General features: G+C 51.8%; 1 long non-coding RNA gene across 1 annotated transcript; it reads left to right on the forward strand.

The window, feature by feature from the left end:
• Positions 1-662: 662 nt before the first annotated feature.
• Positions 663-17479, forward strand: LOC119951445. The gene is made up of 4 exons (XR_005457626.1): positions 663-734; positions 1105-1193; positions 16552-16724; positions 17106-17479. It is a non-coding gene; the product is annotated as an uncharacterized LOC119951445 (long non-coding RNA).
• Positions 17480-17843: the final 364 nt, after the last annotated feature.

The following is a 17843-nucleotide window of genomic DNA, read 5'->3' on the forward strand; positions in this document are numbered from 1 at the left end:
GCATCTCTGACTGTGTCTATATAAACATTTCTGGAACAAGCCTTTCCATTCACCTGAAGAAGGAGCCGTGCTCCGAAAGCTCGTGTTTGAAACAAACCTGTTGGACTTTAACCTGGTGTTGTAAGACTTCTTACTGTGCTCACCCCAGTCCAACGCCGGCATCTCCACATCATTGATAAATACACAAATAGGATGAGAATAGAGGGATATAGTCCCCGGAAGGATGGGGGGTTTTAGTTCAGGCTGGCAGCATGGTCAGTGCAGGCTTGGTGGGCCAAATTACCTATAATTTATTTGTTCTTTATTCTTTGTTCAATCCAAATAACTTGCACATCTTTGGACTGTGGGAGGAAACCAGAGCATCCTGAGGAAGGTATGAACAACACACAGTCACCCAAGGCTGGAAAGGAAACAGAATTCCTGGCACTGAGGCAGCAATGCTAACCACCCTATGTCTCCCGTTGCGCTTATGTCTCCAAATGTGGTCCCGACATTCAACATCATTATCTTTTTGATATATTTCCATTCAATGACGGGGCTGTTACCCAGCATTCACAACCAATCAGAATGTGCCCTATCCTCACTACAGGACTCATGTGCCGGTGCATGTGTGTTGTGAACCGAGCATGCTCAGTGTGGTTTGCGAGATGCGCATGTGCAGTGTTGGCTCTGCAGAGACAGGAAGACGGAATCTGAACTGCACAACCGGAGAGGAACAGCCGAATTATAGGAGGGTAATGGAGGCAGCGAAATGGGTGGGGAGGTTCCTAAACATCCAGTGGAGGACTGAAAATCCGAATAAGAACCAATCGTTGCGCCAAACGGAGCAATGGCAGCAACTTCCTGAGTTGGAGGCCGCGAGTTTACGGCCGCCATCTTTATAGGAGGCAATGTGCAACAGAGCGCATGCGCGGGCACCCTGCTCAAGGTCGCAGGAGGAAACGATTGTGAATTTCTACCCTGGACTGACACTGATGAATTTTGGAAACTCGTTTTACAGGACGATTAGAAGGGCAGGATTTACATACACAAAATCTCAAACCAACAGAAATGTTGGTCTCCTCAATTTCCACCCTGGACTGATGCTATGACTTTTCTTTACAGGACATTAGAAGATCAGAACTTGAAGGTGGAAAACTGAAACTAAACGTCAGATCAAAACCTGACAGTCACTCTATCATCAGAACCTGAATGTAAGTGAATCTGTGGAAAAAGATTCAAATATCTGTGTCAATAGAAATGGGTGGGATGGGTATTTACATTTATTGTCATGTGTACTGAGGTACAGTGAAAAGTATTGTCCTGCATGTGGTGATATGCATCAGTGTAAATATACAAGGGGGTTAATGTAAATACACGTAGACGAGACACTAGAGGGAGCACCAGAGACATGACAGACAGACATTCAACCAATAGGCCAGTAAGATCGGACACGATCAATGGGCATTCACGCCACACACACAGGTGACATTACCACAGGAGAGCATTAAACCAACCCATATAAAAGGACACAGCAGGGGACTTCCGGTAGCGGCAATCCTGGTAGGTGACCCACAGCTGAGCCGCACGTTCGGAGGCTCCCGAAAAAAACGGACTTCGGGGCTTTTTTAAAGGCCCCCAACGGAGCTTAAGAGGCAAATCCCGACGGGGGAAGAGGCCAGGAGTTTCCCCAGAGGTCCCATGGTGCAGACCAGGAGCGGAGCAGGGAGAGAATCGGGAGGAAAAACTTTTGAAAAAAATCGGGACCCGCAGTACAAAATGGCGGCCGGCGAAAGTTTTGAAGAACTGAAGAAGTGGGTCCAGACGACTCTGCTGAGCCTCTTCCAGGATCTGAAAGTGGAGCTGCTGGAGTCCATCAAGGTAACCAACAGGGAACTGAGGGAGACCCAGACAGCCCAGGGGGCTGCGATCCGGGAGCTGCAGCAGCAAGCCGCCGAGGGAGGACGAGGTCGTGGCCGTGGTGGGGAAGGTGGAGGTGCACGAGGCGCTCCATAAAAGATGGCAGGAGCGGTTCGAGGAGTTGGACAACCGGTCGAGGAGGAAGAATTTACGGATCCTGGGCCTCATGGAGGGGTCGGACCTAGCGGCCTATGTGGTGATGATCCTGAACACGCTGATGGGGGCTGGGTCCTTCCAGGGGCCCCTGGAGTTGGAGGAGGCCCACAGAATTCTGACTAGGAGGCCCAAGCCGAACGAGCCGCCGCGGGCGGTGTTGGTAAGGTTCCACCGGTTTGTGGATCATGAGTGTGTGCTCCGGTTGGCCAAGAAGGAGCGGAGCAGCAAATAAGAGAACACGGAGGTGCGGATCTTCCAGGACTGGAGTGCGGAGGTGGCGAGGCGGAGGGCCGGGTTCAACCGGACGAAGGTGGTGCTCCACAGACGGAAGGTGAAGTTTGGAATGCTGCAGCCGGCACGTCTGTGGGTCACCTACCAGGATCAGCACCACTATTTTGAGTCCCCGGAGGAGGCGTGGGCCTTCGTGCAAGCCGAGAAACTGGACACAGACTGAGGGTCCCCCGGATGGGGGATGCTGTGGAATACTGTATTATTTATACTGTATGTGTATCTGCGGGGTTTAGGGTATGATGTGGGGTGGCCGTAGGGTGGGTGGGGTGATGCCGTACGGGTGTTTTCTTTATGGGTTTTCTAGCAGGAGTTGGGTGGACGGGTTTGGACTGAGGGGTAAACGGGGTGTTTGGGGAGCTGGTGGGGGGGACTGACAATGGGAGTGGCCCTGGAGTAGCCGGGGCCCGGCAGAGCGAAAACGCAGGCTTTCTGCGGGGTCCCCGTGCTGGGAGAGGGAGGGGGCGGGGTTTTCTTTTCCCGTGCAGGAGTGGGGGAGGGTGGACTGGTTGATGGGCACTATGTGGGAGGGGCAGTCCCACGTTGGGAGGAGCCGAAAGTAGGGCGGGAGTCGCCGGGGTCAGCAGAAGATAGCTGGCTCACGGGAGTGCTGTCGAGGGGGGGGGCGCGGCTAGGAGGGGTCCTAGCCTGGGGGGGAGGGGGGGGGGGGTTACCGGGTTGCTGCTGAAACGGTCAGGAAGGAGCTGGAGGACGCAGGGAGTGCTGGAGGGGGGGAGGTGCCGCCGTCGGAAACTGGCAGAGCGTGGGACGCTGGCCGGGGGTGGGCAAGGGATGGTGTATGGCTAATCGGCAGGGGAAGGGGGCAGGGAGCCCTCGGATCCGGCTGATAACCTGGAATGTGAGGGGGCTGAATGGGCCGGTCAAAAGAGCCCGAGTAGTTGCGCACCTGAAGGGACTGAAGGTGGATGTGGCCATGCTCCAGGAGACACACCTGAGAGTGGTGGACCAGGTCCGGCTGAGAAAGGGGTGGGTGGGCCAGGTATTCCACTCGGGGCTGGACGAGAAGAGTAAAGGGTGGCGATCCTGGTGGGAAGAAGGTGTCGTTTGAGGCGTTGAAGGTGGTGGCTGACAGTGGTGGGAGGTACGTGATGGTGAGTGGCAAGCTGCAGGGGGAGCGGGGTAGTGTTGGTGAATGTTTTATGCCCCAAATTGGGACGATGCCGGGGTTCATGCGGCGTATGCTGGGCCGCGTTCCGGACCTGGAGGTGGGGGGCCTGATCATGGGGGGAGACTTTAACACTGTGCTGGATCCCCCATTGGATCGATCCAAGTCCCGGACGGTAGGAGGTCGGCGGCGGCTAAGGTGCTGAGGGGATTTATGGACCAGATGGGGGGGGGGTGGACCCTTGGAGGTTTGAGAGGCCAAGGGCCAGGGAATACTCGTTTTTCTCCCATGTACATAAGGCCTACTCGAGGATTGACTTTTTTGTCCTGAGCAGGGGGCTGGTGCCGAGGGTGGAGGAAGTGGAATACTCCGCCGTCGCCATTTCGGACCATGCCCCGCACTGGATGGACCTCGGGCTGGGGGAAGAGAGGGACCAACGTCCGCTCTGGCGCATGGAGGTGGGGCTGCTGGCAGAGGAGGAGGTGGCCGGGAGGGTCCGGGGGTGTATTGAGAGATACCTCGAGGCCAATGATAACGGGGAGGTTCGGGTGGGGACGGTCTGGGAGGCATTGAAGGCGGTGATGAGGGGGGAATTGATCTCCATCCGAGCCCATAGGGAGAGGGGGGGAGCAGAGGGAAAGGGAAAGACTGATAGGGGAGATGGTGCAGGTGGATAGGAGATATGCGGAGGCCCCGGAGGAGGGATTGCTGGGGGAGAGGCGTAGCCTACAGGCCAGATTTGACCTACTGACGACCAGAAAGGCGGAAGCCCAGTGGAGGAAAGCACAGGGGGCGGTGTATGAACACGGGGAGAAGGCGAGCAGGATGCTGGAGCACCAGCTCCGGAAGCGAGATGCGGCCAGAGAGATTAGGGGAGTGAGGGATAGCGCTGGGAAGGTGGTGCGGAGGGGGTAGAGGTCAATGGGGTCTTCAGGGACTTTTATGGGGAACTGTACCGGTCGGAACCCCCGGTGGAGGAGGGTGGAATGGGGCGCTTCCTGGACAGGTTGCGTTTCCCGAGGGTGGAAGAGGAGCGGGTGGAGGGACTAGGGGCACCGATCGAGTTGGAGGAGGTTGTCAAAGGGATAGGGAGCATGCAGTCGGGGAAGGCGCCGGGGCCGGATGGGTTTCCGGCGGAATTTTATAAAAAGTATTTGGACCTGTTGGGCCCCCTGTTGGTTCGGACCTTTATCGAGGCATGGGAGGGGGGGGGCTTTGCCCCAACTATGTCGCGGGCGCTGATTTCCTTGATCCTGAAGCGGGACAAGAACCCTCTGCAGTGTGGATCATATAGGCCGATTTTGTTGCTGAACGCCGATGCCAAGCTGCTGGCAAAGATCCTGGCCACTAGAATAGAGGATTGTGTGCCGGGGGTCATACATGAGGACCAGACGGGGTTGTGAAGGGAAGGCAGCTGAACACAAATGTGCGAAGACTCCTCAATGTCATTATGATGCCGGCGGTGGAAGGGAGGCGGAGATAGTGGTGGCGTTGGACGCGGAGAAGGCCTTCGATAGGGTGGAGTGGGAGTACTTGTGGGAGGTGTTGGAGAGGTTTGGGTTTGGGGAGGGGTTTATTCGGTGGGTGAGGCTGCTCTACGAGGCCCCGATGGCAAGTGTAGCCACGAATAGGAGGAGGTCGGAGTACTTTCGGCTGCATCGGGGGACGAGACAGGGGTTTCCCCCTGTCCCCCTTGCTCTTCGCCTTTTCAATTGAGCCCCTGGCCATGGCATTGAGGGAGTCAGGGAACTGGAGGGGCATGGTGCGGGGTGGGGAGGAGCATCGAGTGTCACTGTACGTGGATGACCTGCTGCTGTATGTGGCGGACCCGGTGGGGGGGATGCCGGAGGTGATGAGGATCCTTGGGGAATTCGGGGGTTTCTCGGGGTAGAAGCTGAACCTGGGCAAGAGCGAGGTGTTTGTGGTGCATCCGAGGGATCAAGAGGAGGGGATTGGTAGGCTCCCACTGAAGCAGGCAGGGAAGAGCTTCAGGTACCTAGGGGTCCAGGTGGCTGGGAGTTGGGGGGCCCTTCACAAGCTCAACCTCACAAGGTTGGTGGAGCAGATGGAGGAGGAGTTTAAGAGGTGGGATATGTTACCGCTGTCACTGGCGGAGAGGGTGCAGTCCGTTAAGATGACGGTGCTCCCGAGGTTTCTGTTCTTGTTCCAGTGCCTCCCCATCTTTATCCCAAAGGCCTTTTTCAGGAGGGTCAACAGCAGTATCACGGGTTTTGTGTGGGCGCATGGGACTCCAAGGGTTCGAAGAGTGTTCCTGGAACGAGGCAGGGATAGGGGGGCCTGGCGTTGCCTAACCTCTGTGGGTACTACTGGGTGGCCAACGCAGCGATGGTGCATAAGTGGGTAATGGACGAGGAGGGGGCAGCCTGGAAGAGGATGGAGGCGGCGTCTTGTGTGGGCACGAGCCTGGAAGCGCTAGTAACGGCGCCGTTGCCGCTCCCTCCAACGAGGTATACCACGAGCCCGGTAGTGGCGGCTACCCTCAAAATTTGGGGGCAATGGAGACGGCACAGGGGAGAAATGGGGGGCTCGATGGAGGCCCCGATACGGGGGAACCATCGGTTCGCCCCAGGGAGCATTGATGGCGGATTTCTGGGCTGGCACAGGGCAGGGGTTAGGAGGTTGAGGGACCTGTTTGTGGAGGGGAGGTTCGCGAGCTTGGGGGAGTTAGAGGGGAAGTTTGGGCTCCCCCCGGGGAACATGTTTCGGTACATCCAGGTGAGGGCGTTTGCCAGGCAGCAGGTGGAGGGGTTCCCCTTGCTGCCCCCACGAGGGGTGCGGGATAGGGTGCTCTCGGGGGTGTGGGTCGGAGGAGGGAGGATCTCGGACATATACCGGGTAATGCAGGAGGTAGACGAGGCCTCGGTGGAGGAACTGAAGGGGAAGTGGGAAGAGGAGCTGGGGGAGGAGATTGAGGAGGGGACGTGGGTGGATGCCCTGGAGAGAGTGAATTCCTCCTCTTCCTGTGCGAGGCTTAGCCTCATACAGTTCAAGGTGCTGCATAGAGCCCACATGACTGGGACAAGGATGAGTAGGTTTTTCGGGGGCGAGGACAGGTGTGCTAGGTGCTCGGGGAGCCCAGCGAACCACGCCCATATGTTTTGGGCGTGCCCAGCTTTGGGGGAGTTTTGGAAGGGGGTAGCAAAGACTGTGTCGAGGGTGGTGGGATCCAGGGTCGAGCCAGGCTGGGGACTCGCAATTTTTGGGGTTGCAGTGGAGCCGGGAGTGTAGGAGGCGATAGAGGCCGGGGTCCTGGCCTTTGCGTCCCTAGTAGCCCGGGGGAGGGTGGGGGGAGGGTGGGGGAGGGGGGGGGGAGGGGGAGGGAGGGGGGGGGGAGGGGGAGAGGAGGGGGAGAGGAGGGGGGGTGGGGGGGAGGGGGTGAGAGGGAGGGGGAGGGGGTGAGAGTGAGGGGGGGAGAGGGAGGGGGGAGATGGGGGAGGGAGGGGAGTGGGGGGAGAGGGAGGGGGAGAGGGAGGGGGGGAGATGGGGGAGGGGAGAGGGAGGGGGAGAGGGAGGGGGGTGGGGGAGAGGGGGGGAGAGGGAGGGGGGTGGGGGAGGGGGAGGGGGGAGGGAGGGAGAGGGGGGAGGGAGGGAGAGGGGGGGAGGGGAGGGGGTAAGGATTGGGGGGAGGGAGAACTCTGCACAAGGGTTTGTGGAGGGTGCTATCTCTCTCCTTTGTTTTTTTTTCTTTTCTCTTTTTCTTTGTTTTTTTTCTTCCTTTTGTTTGAAGTTGCTCTTGAAGCTGGGGGGCATTGTTTATGGGGTGTTACCGCGGTTGTATGTTAATAGAGTTAAGATGTTTATATTTTGTATTTTGTAAAAATTTCAATAAAAATTATTTATAAAAAAAATAAAAGGACACAGCACACATGATTTTCCTCTTTCCAGTGGAGACACTTAGTGAGTACAGACAGGGTTGATTTGAAACACATCACACCCACCACGTGGATTGTAGCAGACTGGTTAGATAGTCTGAGTAGCTGTAGCAGGATTAACAGGAGAATCGAATCCAGTAGGAGAATCGTTAACAGTTTAATAAATGTGTTAAAGCTATCTCCAAGTCTGAACCTTCCTTTGTCAGAGTGCACATCAAGGAAGCAGCTTATGCTACGTCAAGAGCATAACAAAACATGGTACTGAGGAGTGAACTGTTTAAATTCATATAGTTACAACTCAGCAAACAGTGACAACCAGCGACGGCACCCAGGCAAGATGATGTTCTAGATTCCGGTTCCACAGCAGCTCAGGTACCAAGGCAATGTCAGTGAAAACTGGCGTGCGTTCAGGCAGAGATTCGAGATCTACCTAGTAGCGTCCGACCTAGATGGCGTGGCGGATGCAGAGAAAATAAAGCTTCTACTTACCATCGCGGGTCCAGAAGCAGCTGAAATCTTCCAGACCTTCAATTACTCAAAGGGGCAAAACAAGAGCGACTTCCAGGCAGTCCTGGACAAATTCCAAGAATTCTGCGAGGAACATACAAGGAGAAAAGGTAAAAGAGACGCCAAAACTCACCACGAGGTAGGCTTGCAGCAACAAACGGCAGTTTTGATTTGCAGCCATCTTGAAAAAGGTGCCACACATGCGCAGTTGCGTGAAGAGCACACAGAACGGGAAGGTCCGTTTGCGCATGTGCGAGAAGCCGCGCAGGCGCAATTGCGAAGAAGGCCCCAATAAAGGAACAGCGATATGCGCATGCTGCTCTTTACGTAACATGCTTCGTGACGTCAGAGGCCCCGGACCATGCCCACTTAAAGGGGAAATGTCCCAAAACACGGGAAAAAAAGTTTTAAAGCCATAAAACCCGATTCTTTTACCTGTAACATAGAACATAGAACGATACAGCGCAGTACAGGCCCTTCGGCCCACGATGTTGCTCCGACATGGGAAGTCAAAAACTAAAGGCCATCTAACCTACACTATGCCATTATCATCCATATGCTTATCCAATAAACTTTTAAATGCCCTCAATGTTGGCGAGTTCACTACTGTTGCAGGTAGGGCATTCCACGGCCTCACCACTCTTTGCGTAAAAAACCTACCTCTGACCTCTGTCCTATATCTATTACCCCTCAATTTAAGGCTATGTCCCCTCGTGCTAGCCACCTCTATCTGCGGGAGAAGGCTCTCACTGTCCACCCTATCTAACCCTCTGATCATTTTGTATGCCTCTATTAAGTCACCTCTTAACCTTCTCTCTAACGAGAACAACCTCAAATCCATCAGCCTTTCCTCATAAGATTTTCCCTCCATACCAGGCAACATCCTGGTAAATCTCCTCTGCACCCGTTCCAAAGCTTCCACGTCCTTCCTATAATGAGGCGACCAGAACTGTACGCAATACTTCAAATGCGGCCGTATCAGAGTTTTGTACAGCTGCAACATGACCTCATGGCTCCGGAACTCAATCCCTCTACCAATAAAGGCCAACACACCATAGGCCTTCTTCACAACCCTATCAACGTGGGTGGCAACTTTCAGGCATCTATGTACATGGACACCGAGATCCCTCTGCTCATCCACACTGCCAAGAATTTTACCATGAGCCAAATATTCCGCATTCCTGCTTTTCTTTCCAAAGTGAATCACCTCACACTTCTCTACATTAAACTCCATTTGCCACCTCTCAGCCCAGCTCTGCAGCTTATCTATGTCCCTCTGTAACCTGCAACATCCTTCCACACTGTCTACAACTCCACCGACTTTCGTGTCGTCTGCAAATTTACTCACCCAACCTTCTGTGCCCTCCTCTAGGTCATTTATAAAAATGACAAACGGCCCCAGAACAGATCCTTGTGGTACGCCACTCGTACCTGAACTCCATTCTGAACATATGCCATCAACCACCACCTAGTCTTCTTTCAACTAGCCAATTTCTGATCCACATCTCTAAATCACCCTCAATCCCCAGCCTCCGTATTTTCTGCAATAGCCGACTGTGGGGAACCTTATCAAACGCTTTACTGAAATCCATATACACCACATCAACTGCTCTACCCTCGTCTACCTGTTCAGTCACCTTCTCAAAGAACTCGATAAGGTTTGTGAGGCATGACCTACCCTTCACAAAACCATGCTGACTATCCCTAATCATATTATTCCTATCTAGGTGATTATAAATCGTATCTCTTATAATCCTCTCCAAGACTTTACCCACAACAGACGTGAGGCTCACCGGCCTATAGTTACCGGGGTTATCTCTACTCCCCTTCTTGAACAAAGGGACCACATTTGCTACCCTCCAGTCCTCTGGCACTATTCCTGTAGCCAATGATGACATAAAAATCAAAGCCAAAGGCTCAGCAATCTCTTCCCTGGCTTCCCAGAGAATCCTAGGATAAATCCCATCAGGCCCCGGGGACTTATCTATTTTCACCTTGTCCAGAATTGCCAACACTTCTTCCCTACGCACCTCAATGCCATCTATTCTAATAGCCTGGGTCTCAGCATTCTCCTCCACAACATTATCTTTTTCCTGAGTGAATACTGACGAAAGTATTCATTTAGTATCTTGCTTATCTCGTGAGCCTCCACACACAACTTCCCACCACTGTCCTTGACTGGCCCTACTCTTACCCTAGTCATTCTTTTATTCCTGACATACCTATAGAAAGCTTTTGGGTTTTCCTTGATCCTACCTGCCAAAGACTTCTCATGTCCCCTCCTTGCTTGTCTTAGCTCTCTCTTTAGATCCTTCCTCGCTTCCTTGTAACTATCAAGCGCCCCAACTGAAACTTCACGCCTCATCTTCACATAGGCCTCCTTCTTCCTCTTAACAAGAGATTCCACTTCTTTGGTAAACCACGGTTGCCTCGCTCCACCCCTTCCTCCCTGCCTGACTGGTACATACTTATCAAGAACACGCAATAGCTGTTCCTTGAACAAGCTCCACATATCCAGTGTGCCCAACCCTTGCTGCCTACTTCTCCAACCTACACATCCTAAGTCACGTCGAATGGCATCATAATTGCCCTTCCTCCCAGTAACGACACCACAATGTCTGAAATTCGACCAGTAGCTGAAAGTAACCTCCGCAGAACCCTGCAACATGCAGGAAATACTGCCCGAGCAGATGATATCGTCTTGGAAGACAACGACTCAGACGAAGATTTCATCTTGGGAGTTGGCTACCCCAGCACCAAATCCGAACCGCAACTAGATGTGTTGTACATTGAAGACCCCGACCATGAGTCCTTCGCATTGGGGAATCTTCAGCCCAGCATATATGACATCCCGACTCGTGAGTGCAGGATTATGCTGCGGCCTGATGCCAAGAGACAGAGAGCGGTACAAGCCCACAGAGAACACAAGAAGTGATCACAGTCTCCACAGCGAGACCAATGCACGATTCCACGCAGGGAACGCTGCAAGACTCCACAGAGGGAGTGACACAAGCCTCCACAGCGAGCTCGTGGACGGACTCCACGATCGAAAGAACGCAAGACTCCAGAGTGCAGTCTTTGCATGAACAAGACTATGAGAGACTAGCAACCTCCTCTGAGCAACCAGCAGCAGACGATGCAAGTCTACCACGAACAGCAAAAAGATTATGACAATCTACCACGCTCATGTGAACAACAAAGCGACTATGGCAGTCCACCCAGATTATTTGAGCCGCCAGAAGAAGACTCTGACAGTCTACCCAGCTCAAGTGAAGGACAAGACGACACTGAGGCTCTGCCCACTGTATGTGCGAGAAGTGACGACGGCATCCCACTTCCCATACAAGATATGCAACGTGACAGACCTCAGCTAGTGTGTACAGAGGCACTTGACAATCACAGTGAGGCTACTGGTGACTCCGGTGACACCACGTTCATTCAATCCTCATCCGCTTGATCCCTCTCCACAAGCAAATGCATTCCTGAACGTTTTGCCTCTGGACGGGGAGCATCACGAAACTTCAGAAGTTCAAGTCAACCTGCAATGACTCCGGACTGGGAGCCTCAAGAAACAAAGCTGATTCAGGTGAACCAGAAAGGGCTCCAGACGGGGAGCATCGACAATCCAAAACTGACTCAGGTGAAACAGACCAGACTCCAGACGGGGTGAATCGACAAGTCAAATCTGATTCAAGTAAGCCGGACATGACTCCAGAGGGGGAGCGCCACGAACTCAGTGACGGCACGCTCAAGAAAACAGCAGATGCCACAAAGCACGCTGACACGAGTAACTGTGAAGGACTCGTATTATCCACAGAGTGTGGTCCCTGAGCGCAGCAAACACGACAACAAAGCCAAACAACACAATAACAACATCAAAGACAATAACGAGAAGTGTACCAAAGGCAACAACGTCGACAGCAAGCTCGACAAAAACAACAACAATGGAACAACGACTGGTACGGCATGGTACAACTCTGCCCATGAGGGACACTGTTACTGCTCAGCTCAGTACATGGACATACCATGGCAGGGCGATGCATTTTGCCAATTAATGTTTGCTGCACTACCAGCAGGCAACCCAGCTTTCAGGACAGATGCCATCAAGAATTGCCACCATAAGCATTGGGGGAAAAAACAGACTCCAAATCAGTCAATTAAGTGATTTGAACACTTGAACACCTCCTGATGACCAAATACCAGGACACTGACGGCATTCACAAGGGAATGACAACGTCACTTCTATACCAGACCATGTAAATTCATGAACTATTGGACTCATAACTTTTATTTTGTATTGTCTTATCCTCAAAGTCGTTGCAACTATTATTTGGTCTTGTATACTATTGTGTAGTCATCACAGTCATCATAACTTGTACCTAGCATCACTTATCTATCTGTTTTTGTTCAATTTTCCATAACACTGTACAGAAAATATGTAACCCGAAAAAAGGGGGATGTGGTGATATGCGTCACTATAAATACACAAGGGGTTAATGCAAATACACATAGACCAGCTAGACGCTAGAGGGAGCACCAGAGACATGACACACAGACATTCAACCAATAGGCCAGTAAGATAGGACACGACCAATGGGCATTCATGACACACACACAGGTGACACTACCACAGGAGGGCATTACACCAACCCATATAAAAGGACACAGCACACATGATCTTCCTCTTTCCAGTGGAGACACTTAGTGAGTACAGACAGGGTTGATTTGAAACACATCACACCCACCACGTGGATTGTAGCAGACTGGTTAGATAGTCTGAGTAGCTGTAGCAGGATTAACAGGAGAATCGAATCCAGTAGGAGAACCGTTAACGGTTTAATAAATGTGTTAAAGCTATCTCCAAGTCTGAACCTTCCTTTGTCAGAATGCACATCAAGGAAGCAGCTTATGCTACGTCAAGAGCATAACAAAACACTGAGAACAGTCCAGGCAGATCGTTCCATACATGAAAAACACAGGACATACGATAAAGGATTTTGAAATGGAGGATGAGAATTTTAAATGATGTTGTTGTTTAACCGGGAGCCTGGATTGGTCAGTGAAGACTGGGTGACGCATGAGTGAATCATCAAATCCCTAAAGTGCAGAAGGAAGCCCTTCGGGTGTGCTCTGAAAGAGTGCGGAATCTAGGCCTAATCCGCCACTCCATCCCTGTAACCTCATCTGGGGCAATTTAACATAGACAATCCACCAAAGGTGCACATCTTTGGACTGTGGGAGGAAACCCACACAGACACGGGGAGAAAGTGCAAACACGTCACAGTCACCCGAGGCCGGAATTGAACCCGGGTCCCTGGTGTTGTGAGGTAGTCGTGCTAACCACTGTGCCACTATGCCACCCCCATCTTCGAGGAACTCGCGCAAATTAGTCAAACACGATTCTCCTCCTTTTAACCCTTTCACACTAACTGACTACCCCAGTTAATGTTGGTGAAGTTGAAATCCCCCACTATCACTACCGTATTACTTTCATATTTCTCTGAAATTTTCCTACATATCTGCTTTTCTATTTCTCTTAGACTGTTATGGGATCTTTAGAACACTTCCAGCAATATGATTGCTCCTCTTTGGTCTTTCAGTTCTACCCATCAAGCTTCATTTGAAGAGCCTTCTAAGATATTATCCCCCCTTATTGTAGTAATTGATTCCCTGATAAAAATTGTGACATATGCTCCTCTGTTTTCTCCTTCCCTGTCTAACCTGAAGATCCTATATCTTGGAATATTGAACTGCCAATCCTGCCCCTCCCTCAACCATGTCTCAGTGACAGCAATGACATCATATCCGCATATTTTAATTTGTGCCCTCAGCTCTTCTGCATTGTTTGTCAGACTCCCTGCATTGAAATAAACATCATCCAAACTTCCATGTGACTTAACTGGCCTGGAATTTGTTTGCCTTCAGAACTCACTTGCTGGCTCTTTTAATTTTGGCTGTGCATCTCCCCCTGCTGAACCATCTCTCAGGATCCCACCCTCCTGCCAATTTAGTTTAAAGCCCTCCCACAAGGGGGAGGCAGTGGGGTAGTGATATTGTCATTGGACTAGTAAACCAGAGACCCAGGGTAATGCTCTGGGGGTCCAGGTTCAAATCAAGCCGCTGCAGATGGTGAAATTAGAATTCAATAAAGAAATCTGGAAATAAAAGTCTAATGATGACCATGAATTCATTCCCGATTGTCATAAAAACCCATCTGGTTTACTAATGTCCTTTAGGGAAGAAAATCTGCTGTCCTTACCCGGTCTGGCCCACATGTGACTCTTGTGATTGACTCTTAACTGCCCCCTTAAGGGCAATTAGGGATGGGCAATAAATGCTGGCACAGCCAGCGATGCCCACGTCCCATGAATGAATAACAAAAAACAGCACTAGCAAACTTCCCTGCAAGGCGCTGGTCCAATTTTGCTTCAATTGCAACCCATTCGCCTTGTACAGGTCCCACCGTCCCCAAAAACAGTCTCAATGCCCCAGAAATCTAAAGCCCTCCCTCCTGCACCATCTCTTCAGCCCTCCCTCCTGCACCATCTCTTCAGCCACTCATTCATCAGGACTAATTACCTATTTCTATACTCACTGGCACGTGGCATCGGAAGTCATCCAGAGATTGCATTCTGGGTCTCATGTTGTAATCTACTTCTAGCTCCCTAAATTCTGCTTGAAGGACCTTATGTGTACCAATGCGTACCACGACATGTGTCTGTTTGTCCTACCCCTTCAGTGTGCCCTACAGCTGTTCAGTTACATCCCTCGCACCAGGGAGGCAGCATACCTTCTTGGACTCTCTTTTGGGCCGCAGAAATGCCTGTTCCCCTTACAATTGAATCCCCTACCACTATAGCCCTGCTGTTCTTCCTCCACCCCTCATGTGCAGCAGACCCACCCATAGTGCCATGAAGCTGGCTGCCATTATTTTCACCTATACAGTCATCTCCTTCAACAATATCCAAAACGGGGTATTTCTTCGAAAGCGAGATGGCCACAGAGAACTCCTGCACTACCTGCCTTCTTCTTCACTGGCTGGTAGTCACCATTCTGCCTGTTCAAGCTTCACCCTCCCAATTCTCCAAAATATGGTGAGTCAGGCTGATTGACCGATCCATGCTCACTGATGAGCATGAGACCTGAAAATCTTCATGCAGGCTGCCAAACAGATCCATGTCTATATTACAGGACTAAAAATGTGTAATATACAGACTGGATTCACTTCCTTTCCCTTGTGACTTTTGTGATTGACTCTTGTGCCCCCTTAAGGGCGATTAGGGATGGGCAATAAATGCTGGCATTGCCAGCGAGGTCCACGTCCCATGAACGAATTTTTATAAAAACAGCACGAGCAAACTTCCCTGCAAGACGCTGGTCCAATTTTGCTTCAGGTGCAACCCATTCGCCTTGTACAGGTCCTACCACCCCAAAAACAGTTCCAATGCCCCAGAATAAGAAAATAAATGGAAGGGGGGAAGCTTTGATTCACTCTCAGATGTTGCCCAGAGGAGAGATTTTTAGTCTGAAGCTCATTGTCCAACGTCCGCATTGTGACATCACAATGAAGCACTGCCTGAATCAGCCAATATGAATCCGTCTGCATCGCAGTAGAATCTCCAGATTCCAATGTGCAGGACTGGTGCGTGGATGTGGGAGCCCATTCCCCACCCTCCGTTTCCCCCCCTCCCCCACCCATTGCTTCCCCCTCCCCCACCCACTGTTCCCCCACCCCCACCCAGTGTTTCCATCCTCCCTCACCCATTGTTTCCCTCCTCCCCCACCCACTGTTTCCCCCTCCCCACCCACTGTTTCTCCCCTCCCCCACCCACTGTTTCCCCCCTCCCCCACCCAGTTTCCCCCCTCGCCCACCCACTGTTTCCCCCTCTCCCACCCACTGCACCCCCATCCACTGTTTTCCCCCTCCCCCACCCACTGTTTCCCCCTCCCCCACCCACTGTTTCTCCACTCCCCCACCCACTGTTCCCCCTCCCCCACCCACTGTTTCCCCCTCCCCCACCCACTGTTTCCCCCTTCGCCCACCCACTGTTTCCCCCTTTGCCCACCCACTGTTTCCCCCTCTCCCACCCACTGTCCCCCCCATCCACTGTTCCCCCTACCCACTGTTTCCCTCCTCCCCCACCCACTGTTTCCCCCACCCACTGGTCACCCCCACCCACTGTTTCCCCCCTCCCCCACCCACTGTTTCCCCCCTCCCCCACCCACTGTTTCCCCACTCCCCCACCCACTGTTCCCCCTCCCCCACCCACTGTTTCCCCCTCCCCCACCCACTGTTTCCCTCTTCTCCCACCCACTGTTTCCCCCTCCCCTATCCACTGTTTTCCCCCTCCAGACAAGGTTTCCAGGCAATCGCCAGAAGGCTCCAGCCGGAGCGAGAAGCTGCACGGTGATCTCCCAGTTATGAAGAGTTATGGAGAACAGACGGGAAATTGGAGTTGAGGCTGAGAGGAGGTCAGCCATGATCGTATTGAATGGCAGACCGGGCTCGAGGGGTCTGAATTGCCTACTCCTGCCCCTAGTTCTTATGTTCTTGTCGTATGCCTGGTATTGTAAGATGGTACAGAGTAGATAAGTTATTAATGGTTCTGCAATAAAGCATATTTATTTATTTTGAGTTTTGTAATGTAGTACTGTAGCTATGTTATATATTTCCACTCACAGATTGATTATGGCATAGGAGGAGTCCATTTGCTAACTCAAGTCCATATCGACTCTCTGCAGAGCAATGCAGCCACTCTCCTTCAATATCACCATTCCCCTGTGAGTTTGTTTCCTTCAACTGTCCATCTAATTTCATTTTGAAATCATCTCTGCTTCCACCATCTACAGAGAAGGTGAGTTCCGAGTCATGACACTGCACACCAGCTAAATAAAGATTTTCCTTTCATCCCTATGTAACAAGTGATACTGTGCTATATATTACATCCATTTTCTAGCCTGTTAAATCTTAGTGCATTAACTCAGTGAGCATAGGGTGCAGTGGTTAGCACTGCTGCCTCATGATACTGAGGTCCCAGGTTTGACCACGCCTCTGGGTCACTGTCCGTGTGGAGTTTGCACATTCTCCCCGTGTTTGCATGAGTCTCACCCCCACAACCAAAGATGTGCAGGATAGGTGGATTGGCCACGCAGGTGGATTGGCCACGCTAAATTGTCCCTTAATATATCTTCTATCCTGTACTGTGAGTGATGACTTTTGTAAACTCCTTTTACAGGACACCTGATTGGATGTTTCATCAAGATCTGACAGAGTCACTTGATTCATCAAGGCCTGAATACCATCGATCTTTGAATCGAGGTGGCAAAATATTTGTCAGCTCTGTCTTCTTCAAAACAGTTTAAATATCAGTGTGACTAGAAAAGCACCGAGACACTCAGATACCCGAGCGAGAGTATTCCAGGGCAGTTACAGTGGAAAGCGCTTTAACCAGTTACAATTTACCACATCGTTCACAGCGGGGAGTAACCATACACGTGTTGTGTGTGGACAAGACTTCAACTCATCATCCGCCCCACAAGGAAGTTCACATCGGGAAGAGACCATTCACCTGCTCCGTGTGTGGGAAGGGATTCACTTGATCAAATAACGTCATGGCACACCAGATAGTTCACACTGGGGCGAGGCCGTTCATCTGCTCTGTGTGTGACAAGGGATTCAGTACTTCAGGTACTCTGCTGAGACACCAGGAAGTTCACACTGGAGAGAGGCCGTTCACCTGCTCTGAGTGTGGGAAGGATTTTACTCGGTCATCCACGCTGCTGAGACATCAGCGGGTTCACACCAAGGAGAGACCGTTTATATGCCCCACATGTGGGAAGGGATTCGCTTATTTACACAACCTGGTTAGACACCAGCAAGTTGAGTGATGACAGGGGTTGTATTCTGTTGTTAATCACGCCGAGGACTGAACCATGTTCATGCTGACAGTTGGTGAAGTGGGAGGTTCGGAGAG

This window comes from Scyliorhinus canicula, chromosome 17, assembly GCF_902713615.1.
Source record: "Scyliorhinus canicula chromosome 17, sScyCan1.1, whole genome shotgun sequence".
NCBI lineage: Eukaryota > Metazoa > Chordata > Chondrichthyes > Carcharhiniformes > Scyliorhinidae > Scyliorhinus > Scyliorhinus canicula.